We start from the raw sequence: 16,667 nt of genomic DNA, 5'->3' as shown, positions 1-16,667 counted from the left end.
AACTTAACTGGACCAGCCACATAAATACTGTGGCAACAAGAGCAGGTCAGAGGCTGGGTATCCTGCGGTAAGTGTCTCACCTCCTGACCCCCCCAAAGTCTTTCCACCATCTACAAGGCACATTAAGGAGTGTGATGGAATACTCGCTACTTCCCTGGATGAGTGCAGCTTCAACAACACTGAAGATGCTTGACACCATCCAGGATAAAGTTGCCCACTTGATTGGCACCCCATCCACCAACATTCACTCCCTTCGCCACCGGCGCACCGTGGCTGCAGTGTGTACCATCTATAAGATGCACTGCAGCCACTCGCCAAGGCTTCTTCGACAGTGCCTCCCAAACCCGCGACCTCTACCACTTAGAAGGACAAGGGCAGCAGGCACATGGGAACACCACCACCTCCAAGTTCCCCTCCAAGTCACACACTATCCTGACTTGGAAATATATCGCCGTTCCTTCATCGTCACTGGGTCAAAATCCTGGAACTCCCTGCCTAACAGCACTCTGGGAGTACATTCACCACATGGCCTGCAGGGATTCAAGAAGGCGACTCACCACCACCCTCTCAAAGACAATTAGGGATGGGCAATAAATGCCAGCGACGCCCACATCTGATGATCGAATAAAAAAAAAATTAGGATAGAGAACCCTGACTGACTTTTGCTTCCTTGACCCTAGGGTGCGGAGATCAATTGTAGCACCTCTCCCTGTATCCCAGCAGATAACAGCACAGACCGGCGATGAAACCTGGGACTTTCCTGGACTGCATTGCTCAGCTGTTCATTAACTAAACCTGCTGAGCTATCAGGGGAGCAGTAATACATTTTCACAGATGAAATGTTGAATCAGAAAGATGAAATGCTCAATCATAAAGTGTTCTCAAGCATTAATATATATATATATATAATGACAAACCAACCATCCGAAATCTGTGCTTCATGGTGCAATACATTAAAACTTGTCACATCACAAATGACAACATGAGCATCAATCAGAAGTATGATGTCAAAAGTTATTTAATGAACTGCATCCATCATACGTTTCACTTACGTGAATTCTGAAACTTGCCCTTGAAAAAAATGACTCCGAAGGATATAAGCTTGTAACATTCCAAAAATACATCGGTCATTGTAATGAACATATAAAGAAAAACAGAAAGACTTGCATTTATATAGCGCATTTCACAACCTCAGGACATCCCAAAGTATTGCACAGCCAATGAAGTACTTTTGAAGTGTAGTCACAGTTGTAATGTAGGAAACGCAGCAGCCAATTTGTGCACAGCAAGATCCCACAAACAGCAGTGTGATAATGACCAGATAATCTGTTTTAGTGGTGTTGGTTGAGGGATAAATATTGGCCATAACACTAGGGAGAACTCCTTGCTCTTCTTCAAAATAGTGCCATGGGATTTTTTACGCCCATTGAAGAGGGTAGACTGGGCCTCGGTTTAATGTCTCATCTGAAAGACGGCACCTCTGACAGTGCAGCACTCACTCAGTACTGTACTGAGTGTCAGCCTAGATTTTGTGCTCCTGTCTCTGGAGTGGGACTTGAACGGCCAAACTTCTGACTCAAAGGCAAGAGTGCTGACACTGAGCCACGGAATGGCAGTATTTGAGGTTTTTCAACTAATCACAATGAGATTTTGCAAAATCATTCACATACGCCTGAAACATTTTCTTTCATTTATAAAGATGTTACACAGTAAGTCAGTGATGGAAGTTTGGCAGCCACTACCTTTTGTAATGTGGTACTGTGAGCTTTTAATTACTGGACACAACAAGGAAATGCATGTCAGGTCAAACTTGTAAGTTATCTCTGCATGTCAGAGCAGAATGTCTCAGCTTAGCTGAGGAATACTGTGCTAGCCTCACTGAATGCACATTTCAATTCAAATACTATCTCTCAGTCTCTCATGTGTCATTTAGCACTAGGCAGAAAATGAAGGGAAAACCTTAATAAATAGCTCCCTGGTTTAAAATATGTACATGCGTTGCAGCTTCTTTATTGCAAAGTTATTTTATTTCATGATTTTGTTTGTTACAAATTAATGATTGTGTCAAATATTCATTTATGCATGAATCTCACCCACACCAAGTCCTGTTCGCCTGTGCTCGCTGACCTACATAGTCTCCTGGTCTGGCAACATCTCGATTTTAAAATTCTCATCCTTGTTTTCAAATCCCTCCGTGGCCTCACCCCTCCCTATCTCTGTAACCTCCTCCAGGCCCTACAACCCTCCAAGATCTCTGCGTTTCTCCAATTCTGGCCTCTTACTCATCCACGATTTTAATCGCTCTAACATTGCTGCCCATGCCTTCAGTTGCCTAGGCCTTAAGCTCTGGAAATTCCCTTCCTAAACCTGTCTGCATCGCTATCTCTCTCTCCTCCTTTAAGAAGCTCCTTAAAATCTACCTCTTTGACCAAGTCTGTCCTAATATCACCATATGTGGCTCGGTGTCAAATTTTGTTTGATAATCGCTCCTGTGAAGCACCTTGGGATGTTTTACTATGTTAAAGGTGCTCTATAAATGCAAGTTGTTGTTGTTGAATGCTTCACCAATAGGTACAAGATTTTGTTTGGTAGACTTAAAACAGAGCCGGCAACTGGGAAGTCTTCTGAAAATTATTTGTATAAACAATTTGATTATTCACAGACACTACAGATTTTGAAAACTTGCATTACTATAAAAATAAATGAGTTTAACAAAACAACAGGAGTTTCTGCTCGGTTGTGCTGGTTTTTTGGGACAATTTTCCCAAAATCGCCCAAACCAGCACAAAAGATCGAGGGATTTCAAGCGCAAATTATGTCCAGTGCAAATCAGGTTTTTGCGATCTTGTGCACTGGTTTAAAAAACATTGCGCCCGAAGCCAACCCCGCCCACAAAACTGGCCACACCCCCAGATTGAATGAATCAACCTGGCAAGTTTCCGCTAATTGCACCCATTTGCGGGCCTTCGAGGAGGCTCTTAAAATTAATCTGTTTTTTATTTAGGCGCAAGGACACTAATAGGCACTGTTTTTTATTTAGGCGCACGGACACGAATAGGCACTGCTTAAAAATCAGAAACTGACTACTGTACACCAATCTAACTAGTAAATGGTTCTGTAGTTCCTGCATAGTTGTGCCCAGAAACACGAGCAACCAGGGCGCAAAGCAAATATCATGGAACACTGGGCATGATTTAGCCACGCAAGTACAATATGTCCTTGATCTTTTACGACCCTCTATCGATCCTTCCACATGAACACATCGCCACTCATAATAATGGGCCCACTCCCAAGTTACAGAGCCTTTTACGCGAGTTTCCTGCAATTGCGCTTGCTCAGAAGATGTCTTCAAATTGCAACCAGATTTTCAAGTGCAGCAGGAAAAAAAATCAAATCAAATCAAATCAACTTTTATTGTCATTGTTAGTGCACAAGTGCAGTACAACGAAATGTAGGCTTGCGGCTCCCGAGAGTGTACATTTAGATTAAGACATTTAAACATTCAACATACATTTGGTTTGTAATACATTAACAAAAACATAACCATAATAAAGTGCATTGGCAGATGTGCAGGCTTTAGAGTTTATTTGTGGAGTTCAGTAGGATGACAGCCCTGGGAAAGAAGCTGTTCCTAAATCTGGTCGTACGGGTGCGAATGCATCTGTAGCATCTCCCAGATGGCAGGAGGGCGAACAGACTGTGGCTGGGGTGGGTAGGGTCTTTGATGATGGACCGTGACCTCCGTAAACAGCGTTTCTGGTATATGTGCTCTATGGTCGGTAGCCGGGTGCCGGTAATGCGTTGGGCAGTTTTGACTACCCGCTGCAGGGCTTTCCGGTCATAGTAGCTACAGCTGCCATACCATACTGTGATACAGTTCGTCAGGATGCTCTCTATTGTGCAGCGGTAAAAGTTAGAGAGGATCAGGGGTGACAGGTTACATCCCTTCAGCCTCCTTAGGAAATATAGGCGCTGCTGGGCCTTCTTCACCAGAGAGGAGGTATTGAGGGACCAGGAGAGGTCTTCCGTGATGTGGACTCCGAGGAACTTAAAGCTGTCCACCCTTTCCACCACAGCCCCATTGATGTGGATGGGGGTGTGACTTCCGCCTTTAGACTTCCTGAAGTCCACAATGATTTCTTTGGTTTTCTTGATGTTAAGGGCCAGGTTGTTATCGGCGCACCACTTCGCGAGATGCTGGACCTCCTCCCTGTAGGCTGACTCATCGTTGTTGGTGATCTGGCCTACTACCGTGGTATCATCCGCAAACTTGATGATGGTGTTGGAACCATGAACAGCCACACAGTCGTGGGTGAAGAGGGAGTAGAGGAGGGGGCTCAGCACACATCCTTGTGGGGCCCCCGTGTTCAGGGTCAGTGGGGGGGAGGTGTGGTTACCTAATTTGACAGACTGGGGTCTGTTTGTTAGGAAGTCCAGGGTCCAGTTGCAGAGGGAAGTGTTCAGGCCAAGAGTTTCTTCTGGTTTTTTATTGCAATTTTTCTGAGCATACTTTTAGAATTTATCCTCACTGAGACTTGCATTGTTTTTTCCATTTCTTTGAATGCATTTTTATAGAATTGCTATGTCATATTAAAAATTGAAAACCTTCCCCGATTGCAAGTTCTTAAACATGTGTGCTTAATTTTCATGAATGATGTTGAATGAGTTGAAACTTTTCATACTTAAAGGAGGAAGGTTGGAGTTTGACGCTTTCCTTGGACCTCGACTGTTTATGCTAATTTACGCCCATTTTTATGGCATATGCTAATGAGATTTAAGGAAATTTGAGCATAATTTGACATCGGCTGAATGGGTGCGGGAATGGATTGTAATTTCGGGTGCAACTTCTGGGATGCGCCCCCGCAAGGAATTCTAGGCCCCTCTGTTTGAAACACAGGTTGCCAACTGCAACAAGACTCATGAGATTCCCGCTCCTATCAATAAGATTTCTTAACTACACAGGATTGGGAGCAACTTTCAGAACACAAAGAAGGCTCCAAATAAATTGACAACTGATGATACAATTGTTTGTATTCAGAGTGCAAATATTTTACACAAAGTAAATGTAAAACCCTATCCTCAACTTCTTAACTGAATGCTTAGAATACAAAGATATTGACCATGAATATTGTTGGCATAGAATCATAGATTTATAGAATCATAGAATGGTTACAGCACAGAAGGAAGCCATTCGGCCCGCCGAGCCTGTGCCAGCTCTCTGCAAAAGCACTTCAGCTAGTCCCACTCCCCCGCCCTTTCCCCGTAGCCCTGCAAATTTTTTTCCTTCAGGTACTTATCCAATTCCCTTTTCAAAGTCATGATTGAGTCTGCCTCCACCACCCTCTCAGGCAGTGCATTCCAGATGCTAACCACTCGCTGAGTAAAAAAGTTTTTCCTCATGTCGCCTTTGGTTCTTCTGCAAATCACCTTAAATCTGTGTCCTCTGGTTCTCGACCTTTCTGCCAATGGGAACAGTTTCTCTCTATCTACTCTGTCTAGACCCCTCATGATTTTCAACACCTCTATCAAATCTCCTCTCATTTTTCTCTGCCCTAAGGATAACAACCCCATTTTCTCCAGTCTATCCACGTAACTAAAGTCCCTCATCCCTGGAACCATTCCTGTAAATCTTTTCTGCACCCTCTCTAAGGCCTTCACATCCTTCCTAAAGTGCGGTGCCCAGAATTGAACAATACTCCAGTTGAGGTCGGATATTCTTTTGTTATGGTTTAGTTTTTGCTCTGCATATCACTCAGCACCATAGCTACGTTCCATTCTGAGGTGGATGCAATATCTTGCGTAATGTTGAGAGAAGCTGAGGAGGCCCCTCATGCGGGACCTTCCACTTCTGAAGCCATGTTGACTTCTATTGACTATCGAATGGTGTAAAACCCGTCCACATGCAGTTAAAAACAAAAAGGGGCTTCCGGCCTCATTATAATATTTAAATTGTTGTTCCGCCCCCTGGGAGCGCATTGGTCGCCCGCCCCCGCACCCCCCACTCCCGTCCTGCCTCCGTTAAAACCGGAAGTGGGCAGGTGGAAATGGGATCAGGTTGGGAATCCCATTTTTAACAACTGGAACATATACAGCTCTACAAGCTTTTTTCAGATCTTTTTGATATTACAAAAAAAACAGTTTTACAAGCTTTGCTCTATGAAATTAGCTTTCGGCTAATGATTATAGTGATAAACTAATTACAGATTGCAGATCTATCACAGCAGAGTATCTGTATTATGAGCCTACAGATAATGTATTACTTGTTAAAGCACATTTTAGCAGCAACATTTGAATGGTTCTCATGTTGGTTAAACATTTAGATCTTTTGGTTTTGTCAGTGCACAGGAGATGTTTAATACACACTAGACAAATACTGGAGAAACACCGTCATTGTTCTGTATTGTGGTAAATATCAGATAAAGGGAAAGCTGTGTATGCCCATAGGGATCAATCAGCTAAAAGAGCCATATTGAGAAAGCATCCCCAGCCATCAACATTGATGGCCTCCTTTGTTTACAGTCGATGACAGTGGAAGACCCATTGTGGGTTAATTTAATCAGAAAAGGGCTTTCTGTGCGCACACAGACCAAAGCGAGGCCTCTCTCTCTTTAGGCAGTGAGTGCCAGTGACACCAGAAGAGCACAGTGCATCGATATTTCTGCTAACCAAAAAACTGTATCAGTTAGCTTAAAAACAGCTAGCTTGAAAGTGAATGGAGGCAGAGGTTCATTTTATTATTTTATAGGTACACGGAATGTAGGAATTTGATGAATCTCACTGCGAGAGCTGCATTATTTTATCCAAAACAAACCACTTTATTAGACAGGAGGATGCACATAATGGTATGTATGAGGTGACAGTATCCAGTACACACAACAATGGTTCTGTTACAAGCCTACAGTCACACTATTGTTGAACTAGGTATTGGACAATAAAGGTACCTTCTGTAAGAGGAAACCCTTCAAGGACACCCTCAAAGACTCCTTGAAAAAAGTGCAACATCCCTACCAACACCTGGGAATCCCTGGCCCAAGACCGCACAAAGTGGAGGAGAAGCATCCGGGAAGGCACCAAACACCTCGAGTCTCTTCGCCGGGAGCAAGCGGAAGCCAAGCGCAAACAGCGCAAGGAGTGCACATCAACCTAAGCACCCCACCCACCCGCCCCTTCAACCACCGTCTGCCCCACCTGTGACAGAGACTGTAGGTCCCGAATTGGACTCATCAGTCACCTGCAAACTCATTCTAATGTGGAAGCAAGTCATCCTCGGTTCCGAGGGACTACCTAAGAAGAAGACCTTCTGTATCATAGTGGATGTGGGGACTGCTTACAGGAGAAACCAATGATGCAAACCTGAAGAATGTCTAGTGCAGGACCCACAAAATCTGTAACAGTGATGTTACAGGACAAAGGCAATTTATTTTAATTTTTAGATTTAAATAGCTGATGGATGTGAGGAAAGTGTCAATTTTCTCTCCTGAAAACACAAGAGAGATTTTATTTTGGTCGAACATATTTGGTGGCGCGCGCTTTGCACAGGATGACACAACTTGGCTGGACCTGTCTATACTTGAAGTGGAAAAAGGAGGTGGGAAAGTAGGAAGCTGACCCCAACTCAGGACTTGTACCACCACTTATCCTTGTTTTTGTCTCCGTTGTATTGGCTCAGTTGGTAGCGCTCTCACCTCTGAGTCAGAAGGTTGTGGGTTCAAGTCCCACTCCATGGAACTTGAGCACATAAAGCTAGGCTGACACTCCAGTGCAGTGCTGAGGGAGTGCTGCACTGTCGGAGGTGCCGTCTTTCGGATGAGACGTTAAACTGAGGCCCCGTCTGCTCTCTCAGGTGGATGTAAAATATCCCTTGGCACTATTTCGAAGAAGAGCAGGGGAGTTATCCCCAGTGTCATGGCCAATATTTATCCCGCAACCAACATAACAAAAACAGATTATCTGGTCATTATCACATTACTGTTTGTGGGACTTTGCTGTGCGCAAATTGGCTGCTGCTTTTCCTACATTACAACAGTGACTCCACTTCAAAAGTGCTTCATTGGCTGTAACACGCTTTGAGACATCCAGTGGTTGTGAAAGGCGCTATATAAATGCAAGTCTTTGTTTCTTTCTTTATACATTAACTGGCAGGGAAACACACAATGAACGGCAGGCCCACACCAGTACTATAGGCAAAATGTCACCAAGTTTTAAATGAGGACATGTTCGTAACATTTTTTCTTCCTCTATTGTGGCAGAGAAGCTGCTGCTGGGGTCAGTGAACAGGAACAACTGTGCACCTTCCAGCACATCATGTCAATCAATTGTACCCTGGTAAGCAGCAGCACAGGTACAGATACTCTGGGAGAGTTAGAAAGTAAATTTGAGAGGAGTGCACTGGATGAAACACAGTGCACAGCTGTGCAGGAGCAGCTGGAGTTGGCATGGGAGAAGCAGGAAGCAGGAAGCAGATAGCCAGAAAGTGAAATTGTATGCATCAGCAGCTGATGAGGGCAAAGACCCTGATCTCTGGGATCAGATTTTAAAAGAAAGATGCTTTCTGAACATGAAAGATTGTTGGAATCACTGGAGAGAGTGCCTAGGAGTTTCCATTACATGACAGCTAGTCCACAACTCACATGTGTGGTTTACTGATGCACGGAATAGAAGCTCTGCAGTCCAGCTTGGAGTAAGTGATCATTCCAGGGATAGCTGCAGAACAACCCTCTACTGCAAAGAACTTAATGCCAGCATCTCTCACGAATGCTCACACTGCTGTAATACAGATCTTGGGCTGCACTGCCAGCTTCTTCTTGAAATGGTCTGTTGATCCTGCAAAGGTTACACATTTTGGGCTCCGATTTTATCGGGAGTTTTACTAGTTCAGAAGCTGGGTGATTAAGGTGGGTGTAGAAAGTATGAGGTTGACATCAATTCAGATGCAGGCAGAGCCAAATCAACAGCTATAGAGTTCAGTCAAATATTTACTCAAACTACTCCAAAAATAAGCACTTTAGATGGAAAATTACACATTCACATTACAAAAGGCAGACTGATTTGAGTTTTTAAAACCTGGTATGAAAAAACCCCCCTCAATAATTCACTTATTTCTAGTGACAGTCCCTGCTTTTTATGAAAATATATAAACTTGTTCGATGTGCTTTACTGTAAAAATTGATTTCTGCTAGACCAAGAAGCTGAAGTATTAACAAATAATTTGAGAGAAAAAAAATGTCTTGAAGGAACAGAATCAAGACTTCTAAACAGAATGATAAACCCTGACGTTGACCTCAGAGATAAACTTTCAACAAACATAAAATGATCTCTTCGCAGGCTGATTATGAGCAGCAATCAACTTTTCATTATAACAAAAATGCCAGTCCATTCGTGACCTGTCATTTTGGATACAACACTGTTTTCATTGAAAATAGAATTTTATTGTATCCAAGTTCACTATAAACAGGAACCTTAGGGGACAAAATGCCTCTGGTCACTATTGGTAGCAACAATATAGATAGATTTTAAAACTGTTGAAAGTGGTAACGGGCTACCTGTTAGCAGTTCGCTGCTAATTCCTAGGATTAGCAAATAGCTAATTAAGAAACTGTTTTGTGCTTGTTAATGGCCAATCAAGGTAAAACTTGTGTGTCATTACATCTACGTTTTACTGGTGACAATGTTGACAAGATATTTGATGATCGTGATGAATGCATGAAATCATCATTAATCACAGCAGTAATGCCAGCCTCCACTTGCCACTTCATTGTTACATCATAGATAACTGTGAGGTATTACATTTTGGTAAGAAAAATAAGGCGGTTGTGGCGGAGCCACTAAGGGACTCTGATCAAATGTATATAATTCTCTTTAACAATATGTTAACTACAGCCTGAGTCTGTATCTTTGTATATACTGTTTGCATGTACAGAGCGCGGTCCCTTTAAGAGCGCGGGCAAACGCGATGACGTCACGCCGTTCATCACGTGATCCCACATCAGCGGGAAAAACGTGATGACGTCATGACGCCAGCCACGGGACCGTCCAAGCAGTCCTCGTGGAGCTTCCGAACTGACTAGACCTGTATTCGTAGTTTTCTTGCATCTGTTTGTTAAACTCAATTAGTTTCACATTAAACATCGTTTGTTTGACCGCCTGAGTCGACCTCAGTCTCTTGATAGGAACTAGACATTCCTACATTGGTGACCCCGACTTTTGTGAACGGTTTTCGCAGAAGGAACGAAGCATGGAAACGAACGCCGTTGCATTGAAGCTACCGCAATTCTGGGAGCAACAAGCGACCACCTGGTTCATCCAGGTCGAAGCCCAGTTTGCATTACGGAACATCGTTGCGGATCAGACCCGATATTTTTACGTGGTCTCCGCACTCGACAGCTCCACCGCGTCGCGGATCGTCAGCCTGCTTGAGAACCCCCCGGACGACCGCAAGTATGAAACAATCAAGGCGTGGTTGTTACAGGTCTTCGGGCTCACGAAGCCGGAGCGCGACCGCCGACTGCTCGCTATGCCCAGCCTCAGGGACTCCAAGCCATCTGAGCTCATGAGCCAAATGCTCACGCTCCTTGGCTCCAAACCGGAATGCTTCCTCTTTAGGGAGCTCTTCCTCAGTCAGTTGCCGGAGCAAGTACAAGCTGCCCTGGCCAGGTCCGAAGTCTCAGACTGCGCAGCACTTGCTGCCGAAGCGGACAAGATTTTCACGGTGACGCAGCAGTACTGCGCTGCCACGAGTCGCCCATCCCCCACAGACGCCAACCCAGCTCCTCAACATTCGGGGGTGTGCTCCTACCACGTGCGGTTTGGCGTGAAAGCCAGATGTTGCCGCCCTCCCTGCAGCTTCTCTCCCAAAAAAAACCAACTGCAACCCCGGCAAAAGAAGAACGGGTCTGACAGGTGCCCCGCGGCTGCGATGGCAATCGGAAATTCTGGCAAGCTGTTGCTCATCATCGATTCCATCTCTGGTCGGCGATTCCTATGCAACACCGGCACACAGTGCAGCATTATACCCACGTCCGCTATTGATGTTCAAGATGGGAGGCACGGCCTCTCACTCGAAGCGGCTAATGGCGGAGCTATCCGGACCTTCGGCAAACGGCGGGTCCAGGTGTGCTTCGGCGGCCAGCGATTTGTTTGGGAATTTGTTACGGCCAGGGTTTCACAAGCCATCCTCGGCGCGGATTTCCTGTGCGCCAACGGCCTCCTGGTCGATGTGAGGAACCGGTGGCTGATCAACGCGGCCACGTTTCACTCCATTCCTTGCCACCGTGGTACCACCATGTCGCGCACCGTCTCCTGCGCTTTCCCAACTCCGGACGAGTTCGCTCGCCTGCTCGGTGAATTTCCGGACCTGACCAGACCTATGTTCTCCTCTACGGCCACGAAGCATGGTGTGGACCACATCACCACCACCACCGGCTCCCCGGTCCACGCGCGGGCCCAGCGACTCGAACCCGGCAAGTTGGCGGTTGCGAAGGCGGAGTTCGCTATGATGGAACGCCTGGGGATTATTCGCCAGTCCAATAGTCCCTGGTCTTCGCCTCTCCACATAGTACCGAAACCTGGCGGCGGATGGCAGCCATGCGGCGACCATCGGCGACTTAACGACGCTACCACTCCTGATCGATACCCGATCCCCCACATTCAGGATTTCTCTGCCCATTTGGCTGGGAACACCGTGTTTTCCAAGGTGGATCTGGTCCGAGGCTACCACCAGGTCCTGGTACACCCGCAGGACATGCAGTCATCACCCCATTCGGCCTTTTTGAATTTCTGAGGATGCCTTTTGGGTTGAAGAATGCTGCCCAGGCCTTCCAGCGCCTCATGGACTCCGTGCTGCGGGACCTCAAGTTCCTTTTCATCTATTTAGGTGACATCCTCGTGGCCAGTCGAAATAAGGAGGAACACATCGCGCACCTACGCACCCTCTTTCATCACCTCAGCCAACACGGCCTGATTCTCAACCCGGCCAAGTGTCAGTTTGGTCTGCCCCACATTGATTTCCTGGGACATCGCATTACATCGGAGGGAGCGGTGCCTTTGCAAGCAAAGGTAGAGGCAGTGACAGCCTTTCCGCGCCCGCAGACCATCAAGGCCCTGCAGGAGTTCCTCGGGATGGTAAATTTTTACCACCGCTTCGTGCCTAAGGCAGCTCTGCTCATGCAGCCCCTGTATGAGGCCCTCAAGGGCAAGTCTGGCAAGGGCCCGGTAAGCTGGACGGTCGACATGGACCGGGCGTTCGTTGACACAAAAAGCGCCCTCGCCAACGCGACCATGCTGGCGCACCCGCTGCCAAGTGCCACCATCGCCCTCACCACCAACGCATCAGACTACGCCATCGACGCAGTACAGGAACAGTGGGTAAATGGAACGTGGCAACCGCTGGCGTTCTTCAGCCGTCAACTACGGCGAAACGAGCGGAAGTACATTACCTTCGACCGGGAGTTGCTGGCTCTTTTTCTGGCCATCCGCCATTTCCGGTTCTTGCTGGAAGGACGGCCTTTCACTGCTTTTGTAGACCATAAGCCACTAACGTTCGCTATGGCCAAGACTGCCGAACCGTGGTCAGCCCGACAACAGCGTCAGTTAACGTTTATCTCTGAATTCACTACTGATATTCAGCACGTGGCCGGTAAAGACAACCTGGTGGCGGATTGCCTCTCCCGCGCAACCATTCAGGCAGTCCAGCTCGGCATCGACTATGCCCTCATGGCTGCGGATCAAGCCTCGGATCCAGAGGTGCAAGCTTACCGAACCAGCCCCTCCAGCCTCCAAGCGGCCGACGTCAAATTCCACGCCGCAGGCACCACGCTACTTTGTGACGTCTCTGTAGGAGATCCTCGTCCTATCGTGCCGGTTGCCTGGCGCCGAAAAGTGTTTGACGCCATACATGGGTTGTCACACCCTGGCATGAAGGCCTCGCAAAGGCTGATGTCGTCCAAGTTCGTTTGGCGGGGCATGCATATGGATGTCCGCGACTGGGCCAACACCTGCGTGGTCTGCCAAAAGGCCAAGGTGCAGCGTCACGTCAAAGCTCCATTGGCCACCTTCGCTGTTCCGGAGCGACGGTTCGATCACATGAATGTAGACCTGGTGGGGCCACTTCCACCTTCTCATGGGTTTACACATATCCTTACGATGGTAGACCGCACCACTAGATGGCCAGAGGCAGTTCCCTTGTCATCCACCACTTCGGCAGACGTAGCCAGGGCATTCATCTCCTCTTGGGTCGCCCGTTTCGGGGTACCGGTGGATATCTCTTCTGATTGTGGACCGCAATTTTCCTCTGAGCTCTGGAACGCAGTGGCTCAGCATCAAGCTACATCGCACCACAGCCTACCATCCACAGGCGAACGGCCTGTGCGAACGGTTTCACAGGTCGCTCAAAGCCGCACTGAGGGCCAGCCTCCAAGGCGCTGGGTGGGTGGACAGGCTACCATGGGTCCTGTTGGGTCTTTGCACGGCACCCAAGGAAGATCTTCGCTCGTCTTCGGCAGAGCTCATCTATGGCCAGCCTCTACGCGTACCACGGGATTTCCTTCCGACTCCAACAGAGCCATGGTCCGCATCCAATCAACTCATCAGCCACCAGGAGGCAGCCAGGTGTTTTGCACCAGTACCAACGTCGCATCACGGCTTTCAGAGCTCCCACGTCCCAGCAGAGCTGAAGAACGCCGAATATGTGTTCATCCGCCACGACGCTCATCGGGATCCGCTCAAGGCCCCTTACACTGGTCCTTTCCGCGTGCTAGAGCCAGGAGACAAAACTTTCTCGGTGGATATCGGAGGTAAACCGGACCAAATTTCGGTTGACTGGTTGAAGCCGGCACACTTGGACCTTGACCGCCCGGTCGAGACCGCACAGCCATCAAAATGTACCGACCGCCCACAGTTGCCGTGCCAGATCAAGCGCAACCGCCCTCCAGCCAGCAGCTTCCACTCCAACTGTACAGAAGTCGCTCTGACAGGCTTGTCAGGCCTCCTCGCCTTTTCACTTTTTCTGTTAAAGAAAGTTCTGGGGGGGGGGGCGCATGTGGCGGAGCCACTAAGGGACTCCGATCAAATGTATATAATTCCCTTTAACTATGTTAACTACAGCCTGAGTCTGTATCTTTGTATATACTGTTTGCATGTACAGAGCGCGGTCCCTTTAAGAGCGCGGGCAAACACGATGATGTCACGCCGTTCATCATGTGATCCCCCATCAGCGGGAAAAACGTGATGACGTCATGACACCAGCCACGGGACCGTCCAAGCAATCCTCGTGGAGCTTCCGAACTGACTAGACCTGTATTCTTAGTTTTCTTGCATCTGTTTGTTAAACTCAATTAGTTTCACATTAAACATCGTTTGTTTGATCGCCTGAGTCAACCTCAGTCTCTTGATAGGAACTAGACATTCCTACAAGGTCACATATTACTTGCAAAATAAGAACCTAAATGAGATAGAAGAGCAAAGGGATCTGGGAGTACAAATACACAAATCACTAAAAGTTACAACGTAGGTCAATAAGGCCGTATCAAAAGCAAACCAAACATTAGGGTTTATTTCTAGAGGGATAGAATTGAAAAGTAGAGAAGTTATGCTAAACTTGTATCGAACCTTGGTTAGACCACACTTGGAGTACTGCGTACAATTTTGGTCGCCATATTATAAAAAGGATACAGAGGCGCTGGAGAGGGTGCAAAAAAGATTTACAAGGCTGATACCAAAACTGCGAGGTTATCTCTTGAAAAGAGAAGGCTGAGGGGTGACCTAATAGAGTCTTTAAAATTATGAAAGGTTTTGATAGAGTAGATACAGAGAGAATGTTTCCACTTGTGGGGAAGAGCAAAACTAGAGGCCATCAATTTAAGATAGTCACCAAGAAATCCAATAGGGAATTCAGAAGAAACTTCTTTACCCAGAGAGTGGTGAGAATGTGGAACTCGCTACCACAAGGAGTAGTTGAAGTGAATAGTGTAGTTGCATTTAAGGGGAAGTTAGACAAGCATATGAGGGAGAAGGGAATAGAGGGTTATGTTGACAGAGTTAGATGAGGAAAGACGGGAGGAGCCTCAAGTGGAGCATAAACGTTAGCATGGACTGGTTGGGCCGAATGGCCTGTTTCTGTGCTGTATACCCTATGTAATCACTGTCCTTAAATGAGAGCCTGAATTTTCTGCTCTCAGATGCCTGTTCTACTGGTGTAAATTGGGTTGCCAGGAGCAGAAAATTAAGTTATGTTCTGCTGAAACTCTACCCACCTTTGCTGCATCCATGTTTTGGGGAAGTGGGACCAGGCACCTGCCTCAAACAGATGGAAGCTGCATTTAAATATTCATTTGGAGACAGGAGCAGCCTACCTGTCATTTCCCAACATTTGGCATGCAAAACGACCTTTCCAAAAGATGCCCTATGTGAAATGTGCATCCAATGTTGCTTGGAAACCAGATTAACGGGTCCTAGTTAGTGCAACAGGCACAAGTAAAATCTTTCTGGATTGTTTGTCTGAATGTCCTTCCTGTTTGTGCCACTTGACTTTCTGTAGTCCCATTTTTGTCATAATTAATATGGGCCTCGTAAACTTGTCACATTGCTGTAGGACAGATTTGAAAAACTTTGTGTAGTACATGTACTTAGCTTTAGTAACAAACTTCTTTGATCCAATTTATGCCAAAATTACACCAATTGGTTTCGATGCCAATCTTGCAGACAATAATTTACACCAAAATTTCCTGAGAATCTCATCAGCATATACACAAACGTAAAAACCAGCGTAAAACAACCAGAAATCAGTATAAATGCTCAGGGTCTGAGGACAGCACAGAGCATGTGCCATCTATAACTTTATCTTACTAATGTTATGAAAATTTAAGTTTGAAGCCATCAAACCCATCTTTTATGCACATTAAACACAGCATGCAATTGTGGAAGCTTTTTTTATTGTAACAGATTGTGATACCATAAAAGGCATCCACAGATATAGAAAATGCAGTACAGATCTCAGTAAGGAGAAGTAAAAAAAATCACCATAAAACACCAGAAATAGTGACTTTGGGTCTTGTTGTGCCTAAACATTTGGACATAAACTTACATTTGTTAAGAACTGGTGTAAACGCAGGAAACTTGCTGTCTCAGGTCTTTTGCATGTGGCATGGAGCTATGTTAATGAGCTAAGTGGGTTTTTGGCAGACGTAACTCAAGAGCGGCGTAAATAATTGAGGAAATTCACGCATAGCAATGTTTTGGCATAAAACCAACATTCATCAGTTATGAGTGAATTTCCTTGGGTTAAAAAAAAATTGGTGTAATACTGTTCTTACGCCACAGTTACACTGAAACCGTCCAGGAAATTCCCAGCTATCATAACAAAGCAACACATCACCGTGGCTACTGAGTTTTCCCACAATAAAAACATACAGGAAAAGGTATTTTTACTGGAAAAATAAAGGTGCAATGTCCTGAATATAAAATCTACATAGATCAGATGCTGTGGCATGTCAGAGGAATGACTGCTGTACTGAGAGCTTTCTACAAAGCAGCAATATGTCCTTTCAATTGGGAATGCAATCAAAATATTTAAACTTTGGCAATGATAGGCACTGTAAATAAAAGTATTAAATTCATGTTCGGTATATTTTTCTTATTGCAACAATGTTATTCTTGAACATTTCCTGAGGAAA

At 46.1% G+C, this 16,667-nt stretch overlaps 1 protein-coding gene across 1 annotated transcript in view; it reads right to left on the bottom strand.

Annotated features, from left to right (window-relative positions):
* Nucleotides 1-16,667, bottom strand: part of LOC147111518 (glypican-6-like) — a 1,374,066-nt gene that overhangs the window by 845,467 nt on the left and 511,932 nt on the right. The gene's annotated exons all lie outside the window — the stretch shown is intronic.

Source organism: Somniosus microcephalus, chromosome 10, assembly GCF_052327205.1.
Source record: "Somniosus microcephalus isolate GS21.2 chromosome 10, FLI_Smic_1.0, whole genome shotgun sequence".
NCBI classification, from domain to species: Eukaryota; Metazoa; Chordata; class Chondrichthyes; order Squaliformes; family Somniosidae; genus Somniosus; species Somniosus microcephalus.
This window is presented reverse-complemented; position numbering and strand designations above follow the sequence as displayed.